The 18,197-nt window shown below is 40.9% G+C and overlaps 1 protein-coding gene across 2 annotated transcripts in view; it reads left to right on the top strand.

Moving 5' to 3' along the window:
* The window catches only part of PRELID3B (PRELI domain containing 3B), a 126,362-nt gene that overhangs the window by 68,952 nt on the left and 39,213 nt on the right, over positions 1-18,197 (top strand). Inside the window, exon 1 of one of the 2 annotated variants that reach the window (XM_058036038.1) lies at positions 3,152-3,267. The exons of the other annotated variant lie outside the window; for it this stretch is intronic. The gene's annotated coding sequence lies outside the window, so the exon portion shown is untranslated. Of the gene's footprint in view, positions 1-3,151; positions 3,268-18,197 lie in introns of those variants that run through there. 2 annotated transcript variants of the gene reach the window in all.

Genomic DNA, 18,197 nt, shown 5'->3' with positions numbered 1-18,197 from the left:
ACTGTTACTAATTTTTATTATAATTATGCAAATTTATCATAGAAATGAGAAATATATAACTGTATCATATATATAGATATGTCATAACAAAAAACAATTTGTTGTGTGTAAACTGGTTTAACAACATTTTCCTAAAAATTATTTTTGTGTTTTCGACATGAAATTTTGAGGGCATCTTCTACATTGCTCTACCTTTTCTTCCGTGTGCTGTTTAATCTCTGAAGAGCCAGGGGAGACTATATCAGCACCCACTGCTGTGCAAACAAAAGGAGTAATAAAATATATTCTTAAATCAGCTACCAGGGTTCAGAAATTAAGGGCAAGGGTTTGGCCAAATGACCTAATGTAGGTTTTAGAAGAAGATAAGACATAGACTCTACAGGAAGAAAGATACTCTCATCAAAGGAATGAATACTTCTGGTACTGTGGGCCTGATTCTCATTTATTGATTCACATTGATTATCAAGTTGTTTGGGTCATATATTACCTAATTACTTGAGAACTTTTTGTTTCATAAATACAGCACTCTCAAAACAAGAAACACAATTAAGGAAATAGCAACAAATAAATTTTTAAAATCCAGGGTCTGTTATGATTTGGGATAAGAAATAAAAGATATCTGGATATCATTGTCAGTGATATTCACATATGATGCAAAATAGTTTTGTAAATCTATTTAATGATTATGTTTTCATTTAGTAAACAAAAAAACCCAAACAGTAAAAACAGTAGTAGCCTTGGAGGTAGCAGGCAGAGATTGGAAGCCAACAGACTTAATTCATAATATTTTTCAGCTTTTCCTTTAAAGTTGTTTTAAGTCTGTAGAATCCTTTTTCTTTTCCAGTTTCAAGATCATTAGGGTGGATGGGTGCTTTGCATAAACCTTGAGAGCCATGTTCAAAATGTGTAGAATTAATCCTTCTCTTTGTACCTTCAATTTCCCAACTCCAGCACATCCGCTGTGCCCTTGTGCAGCCCTGGCAGAGCTGAGCCCTGCTCAGACAATGGGAATTCCCCAGCCCTGGGACACTTCCTCATTCTTAGGGCCACCCAGGCAGCTGAAGAAAGACAATCAGCAGATCTGCCTCATTGCTGGGTATAAATATTGTATATTTGAGAACTTCTAATTGACTGAAGGGAGAATAATCTCAGGGATGAGGTCAAGGCTGAAGGAGTCCTGGAATGTGGAGCAGCTGAAACAGATGATGTTAATGCAAGTAAGCTCAGATTCCAGATTTTATATGCGAAAACCCTGGGCTGCCATTTCAATTAGGAACATAATCTTGGGTTTGTTTAGGACTCCTCTGCCCCTTGTATCCCTGCTTTATACATCCCCTCCTGTGATTGTGGGGCAATCAGAGCCCCCAGCAGTAATTCCACAGCATTTAACCTTCATCATACAGGTGACTACACAAAGCAGTTGTGAGTTACAAAGAAGTTCCAGATGTGTTTAAATAAAGTTGGTTACTGAGAGAAACCACTTTAAAAGCTGAGTTCCTAGGATGTATTTACACAAGTAATAAAGCCTGTAGTTAAAAGGTAGGGTAGGGTTTCAGCAGCAGTGCAGGATTTTTTGGCACTGTTGCCTTTTCTTACAGCTTCACAGCAGGCCAGGAGGAAAGCCTGATCAATACAGATATGGCACTAAATAAAGACAACCAATCCAGTGCTTTATAAACTATTCATATTCTTTTCCCACCCTCTTGCTTCCTTCTTAGTCACCGTGTTCTTTAGTGTTTTTGAAAATAAAAGGTCATATTAAGCTGCAAACTGTGTTTAGTAGCACACTCTGCACCACTCTCACAAAGCAAGCAACTTCATAGTGGTAGCTGATGTTGGAAAAATGTGCTGAAATCAGTAGGTTCTCAAGAAAACCTTATCTTCTGATTATTATTTGTTACTTTTTGCTGGAGTTCTATAAGCAGAAAGTTAATCTGAAGTCAATCTTGTCTCCCCTCGTGTTTCAGACAGTCCCTTTCAAAGCCCTTTGATGTCAGTGCAAAGAATCCCATTTTTAGTGGCCTTTGAACCAGATGTAGTAAAAGGGCAACTGAGCATTTGTAGGGGTTGCAACTGGGTAACTTGCTTAAAGGAGGAGAGTTTGGATACTCCTTTTTGTTCTCCCCCCCCCTTTTTATTACTTTTAGTATTTATATCCCATTAAGAGTAATGTAGATACTTGGTAAACAGTGAAGAGGACTAATGCCTCAGCATCTGACTGCTTCACTTTATTTCAATAAAAGCAAAGTAAAGAGGGAGCTCTGTGGCTGTTTTTCAGCCACACTAATTTAATGATTCCTGCTTGTTACAGCTATTGTGAAATTTAGGAAGGAGTTTGCATAAGATAACATATCCTGCTGTTGTAATGTACTGGAGACAGGGCTCAGATCTCTGGATAAGGAATGCTGCAGAAATCCTAAGTGTTATTATCACTACACACCACTCTCCCCAGGATCTGAACCTGACCTCCCTTCCTTGATCCAAACAATCTCTGTCTTTGTGAAAATAACAGGATTTAACAGGAAGAGAATTTTCTATCATTATTAAGTGAAACAGTTCTTTTCCTTCACATTTGTTCATGTTTGGGCACGTTACTGAACAAAGAGAATTCCATATCAAAATGGATCAATCTGAGCACTTCCAGTGTTTGTAAAGAATGGACAGGGAGCTGCCAGCAAACAAGAAGCTGGAGGTGAAAAACTGAGGAGGTTGTCTTGCCAAAAGAACTTCACACATTTAAAAATGAGCAAGGACTTGGGAGGGACAGCTTATTTCTGGAGGTGCAATGGCAGGGAAGAAAACTCAAGCACCAAAACAAATCATTTTGGGCAGAGGCCAGTCTGGAGGGTGCTGTGGAGAGGGAGGAGTGGTGTGCATGTATAAGGGTTTGGGTCTGGCCTGGTTTTCCTTCCTCAGCAGACTGATATGAAACTTGTGGTCAATCATTTGTAGTGTGAGTGGCTGGGGGAGTCTGCACTCCTGGGAGGAGAGGGAGGTGTAAAGATAAGCTGGAGGAAGGGGGCTTGAGACTGGGGATGTCCCCAGAGCTATGGCTGATCCCCAGGTTATTATACAAAAAGTGAAATCCATGTGCTTCTCTGGCAGCTGCTCCTTGGGAGCTCCTTTTCCTGGAGCTGGAGCCTGCCTGGATGCCTTGGAAGAGGCTTTTTTTGCATTTTCTGGAAAGCCAAAGGACCACAAGCCCTGAATGCGCTGTCCTGCCTGGAGCAGAGCCTGCAGGGAGGGGAGCCCTGAGCTGCTGGAGAGGTGAGTGCTGGCCACTGCCATGTTGTGCCCTGGGGGCTCCTGGAGCAGCAGTGGGGGGGTACTGGGGCACTTTTTCATCTCCCTTTGAGCAGAGATACAGCGACTTGGGTGGAGTAAGAGCCCAAAGCTTGTTCTGCAAATCTTGTGGTTCGTAGCCCTTCTGGCTGTGAAGAGCTTCATCTGCTAATTCATTACAACATCTGCTGGTTTTTAATTAAGAACACGAATTTTGCAGTAAAGCTTGGCCTCTCTGGGTTCTGCTGATGCATTTTGCCTGGTTAAGCACTTTTAGGGCTTTTCTCTTGCTGTGGCTCTGTGATGTGACCTGCAGGTGACTGCAGGTATTAAAAATAACCTGTGTTGGAGCCCTGATAGACAGGAAAATCTATTTACAAACCCATAGGTGACACAGTTGTTTTCTAGCAGCCAGTCTTGTTACATAATTAGGGCAGTCTGGAGCAAAGCTTAATGTAATATGTGGTGCAAAAAAATGTGCACATTGATGGCAAAAACCTGATTTATTGTATATGATGCGCCCAGGTGGACCAGACTGTTATTGTACAACAGTCAGAATATTGTGTGATAATAATTTATTCACCTATATAAAAACCAAACAGGCTGGTCATAACCACCTTTATTCTCTAGCAAATCTCCTCTTCAAATTTGTACTTCCACATTTGTAAGAGATTAATGTTTCTGGTGCTGCCTTGTATAATAAAGAAAAGTTCTGCAGCAGTTACCAGCTACTAATGAAGTTAATGACTCATTATTGCAACTTCTTGGTAAATCCAATTTTAAAGACAAATACAGGTTTGACCATTTCTTTTTTGGAACAATCCACAGCTGAGACTCATCAGTTTAGCAACAACCTTGACACCATGTTTGAATATATAACCTTTCCTCTCCCCAAGTAACTTATCTCTCACTAAGAAAAGACTTTCAGAGAGAAATAAACAAGTGTCTGCCTGTATGAGCTAGTAAAGGGAAAATACAATGAAAAATGAACTTGTATTATTTAAACAGTGTGACATGACAAACTGCAAGTGCTGCTCACACCTAGCCCTCTGAGAGCAGCTTGCTTTGTTGATAAGCTTTGATTGAACCTGAACCTTTAGTTGCTGAACCTATTTTTGTGAATAAATTGCATTTTGCAGTGGCATGATATTATAACTCTCCAGATTTGTTGGGATGAAATCGCACAAATGAACACAGAGACAAGGCCAAGTTGGCATCAGTGTTGTGAGTGCTGTCAGCCCTCTGGGGTTACTCCAGTTTGGTGCAGAGGCTGAGCAGTCACATCACGGCAGTCCTGGAGAGGCTGCCTGGGGGCTCAGGGGCTGAGTGAGGCTGGGTAACACCTGCAGACCTGGTGTGCAGCTTGTGGGGGCTGGGCTGGGCTGGGTTTCACCAAGGGAGGTTCAGGAAGCTCATGCATTGAGGTGCCTGTGCAGTGTTCCAGCCCTTCCTGCGGTGCTCAGGGTGCACAGCTGGCTTTGAGCACTCTAAACTTCCACTGAGGTGTGATTGCAGACCAGCAAAGGGGTAACTGCAGGCAGATCCAGGTACCCAGCTGTTCTCAGCTCGAGGTGCTGATGGTAAATACCAGATGGCACAGATTCCCAAGGCAGCCCCAGTTATGAAATTCATCTCTGGGGCAATGTCTTGTTTAGTCTGGTTTGTTGGAAGAACAAGAGTTGACAGCATCTTCCTTGATGGTTCAAAAGGAACAGTCCTTTCCAGAAGAGGCAGAGGGCTGCAAAGTAAACACAGGGAGTTACGAGATGAACATAAACCTAACGTAACATGGGAATTCTGAATCTATTTATCTGTTCTCATTGACATGGTTGTGCTTATTGTGGAGGGTCTTGACCTCACATTCAGCTTAAGAACACAAGCCTGGGAATAACAGCAGTGCAGAACTTCAGGCATGGCAGGATTTCTTACATTTGGTACATCTAAGTACATGATTTACCTTCTGTGTGGGTGAAACAGCAGGGTAGGAAGAGAGGTAGAGGGACAGTAACAGTCCATACAACCTGCATGGAAGTTCTGAATGCAGCTGATGGAGCTTTCTCACATTTCCACAACTGCATTTCAACCTCCTTTATCAGGGCTGGCAAAGCAAGTTTCAGTAAATCAGATTATAAGGAAAGAGTGGGTGCCAAAAGAGTGCACTCCCTGAGCTCCTAGGGGGGAACACCAGGGCATCAGCCAAAATAGGACAGGGCAGGTAGCAGTGTTTTGTGGGGAAATGGGAAAGATAATGAGGAAAAACAATAGACAAAGCGTGGGGAAAAGAGAAAGTCAATTAACTCACATTTCACAGAGGTATCTTTTTTATTATAAAGAAAACAGAAGCAAACAGAAGGAGGAATAAACGAAAAGTAAAAAGATACAACCGGATATTAGTAGGGGGTGTAGAGAAAAGAAATAAAGAAACATGGTAAAGGAAGAAAATGAGATGTTAATCTCTGGCCAAGGGTAAAGTTTATCCCTCCAGCAGCATAGCTGGGGGTTTGCTTCTCTTTTTTGCCTCTGAGTGCTTCTTTAAAGAAAAGAGCTAAGCAGGCACCAGGCTGTTTAGAGTGGTTGCCTGTCATTTGAGCTTCCCAAGTACACTGCTGTTTCCCTGTCTAAAATTCTTCAGCTGCAAACATTGTCAGGCCATGGTTGTGTTGTTAGAGACTTGGAGAAAATAGACAGTCTGGGATCACTTCTTATTACAGTATTACTTTTCATGTATTTTAGAATATACATTGTGGCAAGCATCGAAAAGAATATTGAGGCAAATTAGGAAAAAAAAAAGGCAAGTTCAAAAAGCTGTTTCATTCTTTGAAGGACTTGATGAGGGAGGGGATAAAGGAGAACTGGAATATGTACAACTCCAAGAGGCTGGCTGCATTCCTTTGTCAGTATTTTTATTGACTCTCACTTCCAAAGAAACAATGATGCTTCAAGCTGTTCTCTGCAGCCTGGATATACCTTGCTGACCTAAGGAGGCACAATACTCCACAGCTGTTAGCAAGGGTCCTGTGTGGTGTTTGAACTGGAACAAAAGAGCTGGGATCATACTTCTCTCACTCTGAAGTGCAATTGTTTCCATGCCTTTCTAGTTTTGAGTAACAGCATTTCACACATTAGAAAGGCCATAATGTAATTTATTATCCCTGGCTCTGGGGTAATTTATTATTGTTTTGACATTTTTCATTTTACTGTTTTATCTTTTCTCAGTCGAGGAATAGAGGAGTAGGAGTCAGAGTTTCTGCTTTTAATATTTGTAAATTTGCCAGCAAAGTTTAACTTAATGTGTGTATGAGTTAAAGTCAGACTGGTAGTGATAATGACAAATAGCTGAAGAGGGCGCAGGACTTGTATTCACTTTGGGATCAGTCAGAATCTGCAGGCAAGGATCTTACATGTCCATCATTGCCATAATAGTGACAGGCAGAAAATCACTGACTGCAGGGCAGCTGCATAAAGCAATGAGGACTATTATAGGCTCCAGTTAAATAAGCATAAATATGAATTAAATCATGATTATCAACTTTTCCACTAAACCTCATAGATGTCTGACCAGCTAGAGTGTTATTCAGGTACCTTTATTTGCTTTTAGTTACTCTGAGAAAAGATGCATGAGTTATTCATGAATTGTAACCACTGCTTTCAAATAGTTTCTACCTTGAGTTCTGAAAATGCACTGAGGTCTTAAAATTTGCATAATACAACAAAAAAAGGTAAAAACAGTGGAAATGAGAACAAGGAGATGTGAGCAAGCAAAGATTGTTACACAGCTGGAAACTGGCCACCCAAGAAGATCTGGCAGAGAAATTAAAGTATTAATAGCATTATTAATCTACTGAGTTTTACTGCCAGTAAAATAAGTAGAGAAAGCAAGATCAAGGAGAAGTTATGAGGCAGCAAGACAAATAAAGTAACAAATTTACAGTTCTCAGGGGTATTGAGATTGTGGTTCCTGTTACCAAACTGTGAGAGTACACAAGGACAGCAGCTGTGCCAATTGTCCAGATACTGCAGTTCGCAGTGGGATAAAGGGCATGACACTGTTTAAACTCTGTGCTCTTCTCATATGTGGTAAATCCTCCATGATTATTTACTACAGAGGCCAATTTTCATGGGTTTGAGGGGAGGAGTTGAATGCTGAGTTAATTAATGCATTTCTTCTACTCTCACTCTGCAGAGTTCTGGCACTGTGGCACTGGGCCACTGGGACTTGTGTCTGTTTTGCAAAAAACTAAAAGTTGTTTGCCTGATGTTCTGGAGAGATTTTCTTTCAGACAAACAGCTCCTGTGATTTCTGAGACTGGCACTCATGAGGAGGCTGGGTCACAGTTCACACTCTTTGGAAGAGCTGCATCTTTCCAGTCCATCACCACTCAAGGCAATGCCACACCAGGTGCTGGGAGCCTCCATTGTGCTTCCAGCCTGTGTTTCACAGCAGTGCCTTGGCAGGAACATGTTAAGCTGTAATTAAAGGAGCATGTTTTATTTCTGTGAAGAAAATTCTGCTCTGAGCCTGAGGTTTTCTATTAAAGTTCAGATTTATTTGCCAGTTTTCAGTGAAAAACTTTATTTGCTTTTTTATTTAGTTATTTTTGCCTTACTGACAGTCACCGTGACTCCACACAATGATTCTATGTCAAATTTTTCAGTATAGGCTTTTTGCAGCTAAAGAACATACTCTATGAGCATTTGGCCTCCCTGAAAATGACATGGAGCTATTCTATTTTTTATTTTATTTTAAAGTTTGATTTGTAGCATCAACTTAAAGGGCCAAAAGAGAAAGATGTGTTTGTTTGATCCACCACATATGCATAAGAAGTGGTTGCTACTTTCCTCTGTTCTGACTGTTCCTGGTCAAGACAGGTTTAAATAGTTGGAAAACTGAAAGTCAGATAGTTCAGAAAAGATTGTCTAAACCAGGGAATTCCACAGGCTATTCCACATTAGCTGGTTTAGGAAAGGAGAGAAGAAAAAACCCAACACATTGGAGATTCCAGAGCCTCTTAGAGATTAGGGCTGCTATGGATGGATTGAGAACAGATGCACATTTCAGGCCAAAGGCCCAAGTAAATACAATATCTGGGACAATAACTTCAACACATAAGACTAATAAAATATCATATCTGCAGGGAAAAAAAAAACATGTATTTTTTAAATAAACAGATGAGCCCCATCAAGAAAGCATGTGTAGATAGAATTTCCCAGAAGTGTGAAAGGCAGACTATGAAAAAATGATTGGGAAGAAGAGAATAAAAACAGATCAGCAGGAAAACTGAAACTCCATACATTAACTATCAGACAACCATCACTCCCTTTGTGATTCCTCAGAAGCACAGGAAGACACAGAGCTTCCCTCTGCTGCTTCAACTTCTTTCCTCTTAGGAAAACAGTTTGTTAGTTTAGTTTGAAAATTCACATCTGTTTTATACAAACTCCATGAGTATTTTAAACCTCAGCTATAAATGCTGTTAAGACACCATTTGCTGCTCACAGGATGGTTTATGATTGGGATCACGTACTCCCTTCTCGAATCAGGAAATTAAGCCAGAAATCCCTATCTTGATAATTATCTCTGAAATCAGTGATAAACTGAGTCTCATCTTCTGTGAGCTGGGCTCTGCCAAGGGTTCCAGGCTGCTGGTCCCTCCCAGATGCTCCATGAGCTCAGGAATGTGCTGGGAATCCAAAGGTACCAGTCTCGAGAGGCAGGGAGAGCTTTGGCACTACAGGTTTATTTTTTTAGCTTGTCTGTTTGTAAGTAATTTGTTTGTTTTCAAAATCTTCCTACTTCCCCTTCCCCAAACTAACTTAAACCCAAGCAAGCATCCTGTTTAAAAGTAAATAAATAAACAAAAAATCTAGCTATGTAATCAAATCTCAAGTATGTTACTTATGTAAGTGATCTGAACTAAGTCAGCATGAAAAATCCAGAGTTTGGGCATTTTATACCAGTATGTTCTAGGTTTTGATTTTTAAAAGACTTTTTTCTGGGTTTATTGTAGACTCCTTTGAAAGACAGCTGCTGTACAGGGATAGAGGATGTTGAGGTCTTTTCTAATCTCCTTCCAACACTGCAGAGCCCTGGTTTTGGGAGTGTATTCAGACTTTCTTCTCTTTCTTCCTCCTGGGGTTACTCAGGATCTCTTGCGTCTATAAAGTAAGTCCAGGGTAATTTATTTACCCTTCAGAAACTGAAGATTTGGCAATACAGGAAAGTGAACCAAACCTTTTAGGTTGGTTTAATCCAGATAGATATTTTCCATGATGATTTAGGAAGCCACCATCTCTTTCTTTGATTCATAGGTGCCACTGAAGAGATGCTGATAATTCCCCACCTTGAAGAACCGTATCTTAAATCAGCCAAAAAGTTGAAAGAAGCTGCATCTTGCATAAGCTTTAGTGCCCTGGCTCATTGGTATTTTGAAAAATGACTGTTTTGTCCAAGCTGGATGATTGAAGTTAAACTTCAGTGGTCTTACAGAATGAAACCTCTGTCTTTGGGGCATTTGAAATGCATGGTTGGTTTTATTTTCCTCTGATTTTTTTTATGCTGGCTGTATTTACATTTTATGCCCAGATGGTTTTCTTTAACTTCTTAGTATAACTTACATGTAACATCTTGCAAAAGCTTTGTTTTCTTGATTTATGCCTCTGTGTTTGAATAGTTTGAAAACTTTGTTAGGGCACCTAATGGGGAAACTGCTTCTTTAGCACTGTGGATGGCTGTTCTCTGTCAACAGAGAGCTGGAAACTTGTGGTTTGTGTGTGTTGTTGGACAGGATTACAGTCATGTCATGCTGGGGGTTTAGATTTTATCCTTGAAGAAGCCTAAAACCTTTACTTTCAATTGAAAGTGTTCTTTCTTAGCACATTAATAGCTCTGAAATCAAAAATCAAGTAAGCAATTTATATTTTTCATAAGGAAACAGATTCTTCCCCTATAGTTAAATGCCACAGGAGATGCCAAGGCCTGTATGAAAAAGATAAAGATCAAACCTATGAGCTGATAGGTGTGACATTAACTATTCATGAAAGGAAAATCCAGCTTTAGGTAGAATTAAAAAAGCTCATTGAGTAGATAAAAACTCTGTAAATACCTCTGGCTATAACCACCTCGTATACAGGATTATCTGAAACAAAGGTTTGTAAAGAAATATTAATAGAAAATTCTAAAATTACTCTGCAATCTGATGTGCACATCAGATGTTCTGCATTGCAAGGGATAATTCTGTTCTATGAGTGAAAGCACCTGTTTTGTGATGGCAGCCCAAAAACCAAGGATGTACAATCCAGAAATCCATGGTGTTAAATTGAACTGGAAGCTGAGGGTGTTCTCAAAACAGAGGAATGGAGGTTTTCTCTCTTCTGCATCTGGGAAGGGCCTGAGGGCTTTTGAGATTGCTTGAAAGATTAAGTAAAATTGTGAATGAAATTATGCAGCTGGCACAAGGAATTGCTTTCTTATCAATTATGACTGTGCCAGTTATAAAGTGGATTAGCTGCAGTGATTAACAAGTATTTCTGTTCCATTGTTGAACAAAATGAACTAGAAATGTTCACCAGCTGTGGAGTGCTCTCAAAAGGTGCTGTTGCCAGAGTTCCATTTCTTTTAGGGCAAAGAAGAGTAGAAAAGCATCTTGTTTTTGAATAATGTGAATGTAATAGAAATTAGGCCAGGTGTATCAAATTTACTGTAAATTTGCCACCTGAACTGCTGAAGTCTGAGCTGCATTAGTAAAATGAAAATACTGGCAGTTACACCTTTCCAACCCACTGCAAGCTTTTCATAGAGGAAGGACTTCTGTGCAGTCCCAAGGAGATGAGAACTTTTCCCTCCTTTCAGTCTGAAAATCTTTCCATACACATTTGTTTGCAGCTCACAGCCCCTTTGGCCAGAGCCTAGAGGAAAATAGAATTCATTAAATTGGTTAAATTCATTGAGTTGGTAAAATGTCTTTAGAAAAGTCGGTAACAGGAGTTTTCACTAAATCAGGATTTGGAAGTTTTGTAAACCTGCTCTCTGCATTCATCTCCAGCACATGGCAGCACTAGGAACAACCTGAGGCATGGTGGGATCTGCAGCTTTGAGTGGAAGAACAAGTCTTGTTTCATTGACCACAACCTTTGTGCTTGCCAGAGTCACACAGCCCTGCAGACCAGCAGGGTTAAAGTATGAATTTTTATGAATCAATCTTATGATCAATTAATTTAGTTGGAGAATTCAAATCCTTTTAGTCTGTTAAAAAACTATTAGGATTTCATTGCTTTTAGGACTTCTTTACATTCCTGGGTTTTTTTGAATAATAGCACATGATTTCTCACAACAGCAGAAAAAAAAAGGCTGAGGATCCCTTGAAGCCATTTACTGTGCTCTGTATTATTTTTTATTTTGGAGTTGATTGTGTTTAATGCAGACTTGTGGTCTGTTTTAAGTTGTGCTGTACTATGAAACCTTTGTCTCCCAAATGATGTTAATTCTCCCTGCATCCCATAATTGTGATTTCTCACTTAGGGGGAAGGGAGAGTACCTGTGAACACATTCCAGTTCTGTAAGGCTCCCCTCAGGAACTCTGCTGGAATGCCAGCCCTGAGCCTTCCTAGAAGAATGTGGGATGAATTTAACTTTTCAGGGGGCAAAGATATTTAAAGCAATACAAGCTATGTAAAGAATTAGGGGATTATCAACTAAATAGTTTTGGGATTGTCAACTAAATAGTTTTGTGTTGACTCCAGCTCTCTTATTGTCACACAGTGATCAAGGGGGGATGTTCATGTGAGGACACGTGAAAAAATGGCTCTTTCCCTTTGTATATCTATGGGGCTTTTTTAGACTTGGCCTTACTGCAACATAGTTACTGTTGCTGCAGTCCAATCTGGAATCTTTCCATCAGAAATGCTATTTTGATCACTGACTTCTAAATGATCCATATCTCATTGTTCTGAAATTTGTCACATCCAGAGCTTGGGAGGCGAAGTAAATCCCATTTAATTTTAGATTGATTCTTTGCTATGCTAAACTCCAGATTTGGTTTTGTTTTGCCTTAAGATTTCTATCAATTTCTGAAGCCAGAAACATCAGGGAGTTGCAGGGGTGGGTGGCACAGTCACCTGAATGGCACAAGTGACCTGGTGTGGGGTGTGTGCCTTGCTGCAGGCTGGGACAGGCTGTGTTCCCCACAGACAATGGCAGCAGTGCAGTGCAGGTGCCCTGGAGCCTCCCTGTAGGGACCCATGGCAGGCTGAGTTTGCACCCCTGAACTGTCAATTCCAGCTGCACTGGACACCCCGAGGGGACAGCAAACTGCCAAAGGGATTGAGGGAGGTGCACGAGGAGTGACATTGAGGCACCAGTTCATGTTAAAGGTCCAGCACGTCCAGAACAGCAACTGGTGGTCCTTAACTACTCATTTAACCCTAAGCAAGACCTGGAAGATGCTTGGCCATATATTGGTACCCAGCAATAGGACTGTGCTGTTTTCAGCATCCCAGGGATATCCAGAGCTTTCAGCATCCTCAAAGGCCACTGTGATGACATGACAGGGGAGGGAAGGTGTCCCCTCCCTCGGGAAGGTGTGGCAGGTGTCCCCTCCCCAGCTGGGGACAGGTTGGGGCTGTAATTGTTGGTGGTTCCCGCAGGCGGCTCCCGGCAGCAGCTCCTCTGTCACATCGCGGTGTGCCACGTTCCAAAGGGCGGGGACAGAAACCACGGGAGAGCCAGCACCCAGGGAACCCCAGGGAACACGCACTGCAGGGAGGGTGGTGCAACTTCAAGAAGAAGCCCACCAACTCTGGGAGCAAATTAATGCACTCTGTGACCAGCAACTGGTAAATTTATCTAACAGGAGCAGCTGAGGGAGCTAGGGGGGCTCAGCCTGGAGAAAAGGAGGTTCAAGGGGGACCTTTGGCTCCACAACTCCCTGACAAGGAGGATGCAGTGAGCGGGGGGTTGGTCTCTTCTCCCAGGTAACAAATGCCAGGGCAGGAGCAAACGACCTCAAGTTGCATCAGGGAAAGTTTAGACGGGAGCTCAGGAAAAATTTCTGCACTGAAAGAGTTGTCAAGCTTGCCAAGTTGTTGAATAGACTACCTAGGAGAGTAGTGGAGACACCATCCCTAGAAATGTGCAAAAAATGTGTGGGTATGGCACTTGAGGAGATGGTTTAGTGGTGAGCAAGGTGGTGGTGCTGAGTTGATCGTTGATGACCTTAGACATCTTTTCCAACCTTAAGGGTTCTGTGATTCTCTGATTCTATATAACTATTGTCAGATCTATCCTAGAAATTCTCTCTTGATCCTATTGTCCAGGAGGCAAGGATAAGATTTCTCTTTTTCTGGCCCCATTTTTTGCAGTGTCATTGTAATTAAACCAAGAATGGTGAGGGTGTTTTGCTTAGAGGAGGTCTTCTTACAAAATATGTTCTTGATGAACACAAAAGGAAACATCTGGTAGACACAGCACATAGGCAATGCAACCACATTTTATAACTGATCCTTCATGGATGAATTTTCATAATGCATTAGTCACTACTGTGTGAATTAAGGGGGGGAGAAACAATGGATGTGGGCACAGAAAAGATGAGCATAGATGTTGTGATGATTCCAAGGATGACAGAGATATCCAGGGGAAGAAGAGCCTGATGGCTTTCTCTGAAGACCTCCTGTGTGTAATTGTTCTGTACAGTGAGTAGCTGTGTTCTAACTTCTGTTAAATTTCCCAGAGGACCTCCTCTGGTTATTTAGAAGATGTTACTGCAGTGGAACATCCTCTGGCTGTATTTTCCTTCTTTGTACTTAAATCTTACAGGACATATTGTTTCCCAAAATGTTTTACCAATTCCTTTCCTTCCTAAAGGGAATTCTTCCTCTGATCATTTCTAAGCAAATCCTTTATATCATATGTTACAATCAAGCTTTCCTCCTGGTTCTATTGGTAGACTGCCACTGAATTTAACTGGACCACATTGGTGTAATTGAGAGCAGAAGATTGGTTCCTTTAATGTTTCTGCACAAGTAATCTGTTTCTCCGATCAGGATTTTTTTCACTGCTTGGAATTTCTTCAGATTTGTCAACATCTTCAGGGTAAGGAGGTTCTTCCAGTTCTAATACCACCTGAATTCTTTTTGAAGCACAGAACATGTTTCCACAGGCATGCTATTAATTATGGATATTTCTCTAATTCCACTTCTGTGAATATTGTCCAACAGTTCACATCTGCCTATCCACATCTGGTACAAATAAAAAAAGGTTTGGTGTTTTCCATATCAAACATGTAATAATGACCATTTTGCTTTTGTTCTTATTTTTAAATCAAAGTTTGTAAATCCTTTTTCACATAATCTCTTAAGCCTTATAATATTGGGCAGGATGAGGCAGTTTTTTTATGCCTTACTTTGCTGTGTTCATTTTTTTGCTTCTGGACAAAAAGTGATTTGATTTGAGGTCTGAGACTTTTGCATAATTTTCCTTTTCAACATTTTCTCCATTTGGAGCTAAAATAACCCATAAATAACTAGAACTAAAAAAGCTGTACAAAACTTTTTCATAACTGGGATGAGTTGGAACACCAAGCACTCAGGGGCTGCAGAGACTGTGATGGCTTTTTGTGTCTTTCCATTTGAGGAGCTCAATGCAAATGATTCCCTGTGAGCAAAGGGAGCATTAAGAGGCATTCTGGAGCTAATGGTCGAATTACTTTTTTTTAAGGAGTGTAATTTTACCTGTTCCTCCTCCCAGCCAAGGCACAAACGTGTATGTGCACAGAACCCTCTGAACTGCTGCTTGTGCCAATCTCCTAATTGCATTTGTACTTACAAGTTTGGAGATTTGAGGTAACTGTTACAGTCCTGGCTCAGCTTCCCAGGGAAGTATTGCTCTTCTCAGACTGTGGTTTCCTAACACAGGTGGGAACAGCCCTGACTCCCTTTTCCCCATGTAGGTGCTCACCTCAGTAGCTGCCAAAGCATGTTACGGAAGTCAATTTTGATTTTTTTTTTCGTTTGTATTTACCATTTTGGTGGAGAGGAGGAAATCTCTGTAATGGCTTCTTTTTACGGAGGAGAAAGGACAGCAGCTCAGCTGAGTGAGCCTGTCATACTCCCAGCTGTGTGTTTGAGACAGAATGTTTAATTTGGGCATGTGCAATGACATAAGGATGTCTTCAAGAAAAATCTGACTCTCAAGAATGATAAATCATAGATTTTTAGATACAAACACTGATTATAGCTCTATTAATGTAAAAAGAGTAGGGAGGGCTGTTGATGTGACCTAAATTTTGCCCAGTGAGTACCCCTGTAATGTGTAGGAGGCTTTGCTTTGCAGAGGCTAAATGTAAAGCAGAAAGTGTAATTGAAGGCTGACTCCATCAAGGCTTAGCTGTCAGTGCTGCTCCAGAATGTCTGACCTGAGCAGTAGAACCTGAGTGGCCGTCACAGTCAGCTGGAAAACAAGACCACAGGAGGTTATGAAACAGCTCCCATGGCTCTCATCCAATCCCTCCTTTTGTTAATGGCATAAGAATCTTTGAAAAGAATCAGTCTAATATATCCCAACTAGCTTGCTCTGAAACACTTCCAGTCCTGGCTGGATTAAGAACATGCTCCTGGTGCTGTACTCAGCACTGCTTGTTCTGTCAATCAGTGAATCAAAAACATGAGGCAGATGCACGTGCACAAACCTTGTGATGCTTAAAAAATGGATTAGATATTAATTAATTGACTCTATTAGAATCACCTTGTTTAGCACTGGGTTTTGAACCCTGACAGTCATTAGGGACTGGTAATGAGACTTTCATAGAGAGGATTTTAAAGTGAAAATAGTCTGTACACCCATGGCACAAGAATTCTCTTTGACTACTTTGCAAAGCACCCACAAATTTGTTCGAGTGAGTTCACCCCTTGTTTAACTGGCTCTTGCCCCTCTAAGCCTCAGGCATTACATAAATTCAGAGCATATTCAGGCAGTTGTCATGAGTAGTCAATAGGTACCTTACTTGTGAGAAAGAAAACCACTTTTTTATGTTTAAGTACTTAAGAGGATGGCTTATAACCAAACTGTGGTAACATTACAGCTCCCTGGAAGACACAGCCTCTAAGTACTTCTACGTGACATTTATCCAGTTCCATCAGGACACTTTAAATCAGCTGTAAAAAATCTCAAAGTATCTTAAAGTCCAAAAAAAAACCACTATTGACCCTTTCATCCATGTGACTCATGGAATGCTGATAGTAAATGAAAAATACAGGCCAGAAGTCTTAATCTGTGGCCATAATACCACACAAATCCTTAAGGTAAAATTAATGCTTTAACAAAGCAACTTAACAACAGGAAAACTAATTCAATATCAGCACTGATGAATGGGAACAAATTTGGTGATGCAAATAAAACCTAGGCAGGATCCAAAACCAGGTTGAGGTGTGTACTGCTCCCTGTGTGTGTCAGAGGGCATATACTGAAGCACTAAACCTATTAGGAATTGTGTTTTGGGGAAGATGTTGACAAACAAGATTTTATGGGTAAAAATAGGACTAGAAAGAAAGTCTCTTCCAGCCCTAAATAACATGATGCTATATTGGGTTTGTGTGGCAAGGTTTTGGCAGTGGGAGGCTGCAGGGGTGGCTTCTGTGAAAAGCTGCTGGAAGTTTCCCCTACAGAGCCAGTTCAAGCAGCTCCAAGCCAGAACTTTTATTCAAGGTTTATCTTTGTATTTGCTGGGGATTTCAGACTTGCTCTGGTTGGTTCACACCCCTCTCACCAACCTTTGTGTAAGAGTTGGGGTTTGCCAGGCAGATCAGTGAAGTATCAAGATTTCATAGATCTACAAAAAAAAATCTAAACAATAAGAAAAAAAATATGTTCCCAGTTAAAGAGGCAAAATCTGAAATATCCTCTAATTTGCATCTGCCTGGGCAGATGTAGGTGAATAGACCTAATTAGTAATCAGCATTCCTTATTAATTTTCTTCCTTCACTGGAAGGAGGATAAAGTTGATGAGGTGCATTCATGTGCAAAGGAATTTCAGCCTTGCTTATAGCAAAGAGATGATCATCAGAACTGCTGCTGGCTTTGGAGGAGAAGGAAACAGATTTTCCCTCTGTGCCTGGTGCCCTCCTGTGGTTTTTATGATCAGTTACTTGGGAGTGAATTAAACACATCAGTGGCTGATTCTTGTGCTGTGCAAAAGCCACAGAAGAGTTTGCCTGTTTAATCTTTTTTGTGAGTACAGTGTGTTCTGGAAAGCTGCAATACAGTTTTCCATACAGCCAGTTGGATTTGGATGTGCAGACTCCCTGAGGTCCCTAACTTAGCCCAAGACCATTTCTCCCAGTCCTCACAAACTGGTGAGCCTGACTCAGACCTGACTCAGACCTGGCTGCTCCCAGGGCTGTTGTGGCTAAAAGGATTTGAGCTGCAGTCACTGCCTTCTGCAGTGATCCTGTTAAAATGCCACCATGGATATAGTGGCACTTTTAAAGAACTAATGTTAGGTCAAATTGTTACACAAGTTAGGGAACTAAAATGTCAAGGGTAACTTCTGTCAGAAAATGGAGTTTAAAATTTGCTTTCCCAGCTACCTTAACCTTGTCCCATTTTTGTTCCAGCTACAGCTGCAGAATGACATAGAAATTTCTGTTCTTTATGCTGTAAAATCTATGCAGAACAAAAGTTTCTTTGCACAGCAATTCTGACTCTGTCATTAGACTATTTCTGAATTACTGACCTAGAAATTCCACTTTAAAATACATCATTTAGCCACAAACATTAAGCAAATAAAATCTTGTACAGAATATTCCTTACATGTCCATGTATTATAATAATTAGATCTTGAACAGGCAAGAGGTGAAAATTGTTGCTGTGGAGGTGCTGGTGGGGTTTGGTGCAATGATTTTTGTGCTTTCTAAAGGTGCTTGGC

This window comes from Melospiza georgiana, chromosome 17 (assembly GCF_028018845.1).
Source record: "Melospiza georgiana isolate bMelGeo1 chromosome 17, bMelGeo1.pri, whole genome shotgun sequence".
NCBI lineage: Eukaryota > Metazoa > Chordata > Aves > Passeriformes > Passerellidae > Melospiza > Melospiza georgiana.
Note: the sequence above shows the minus strand (reverse complement) of the source record. Positions and strands in the feature narration are given on the sequence as shown.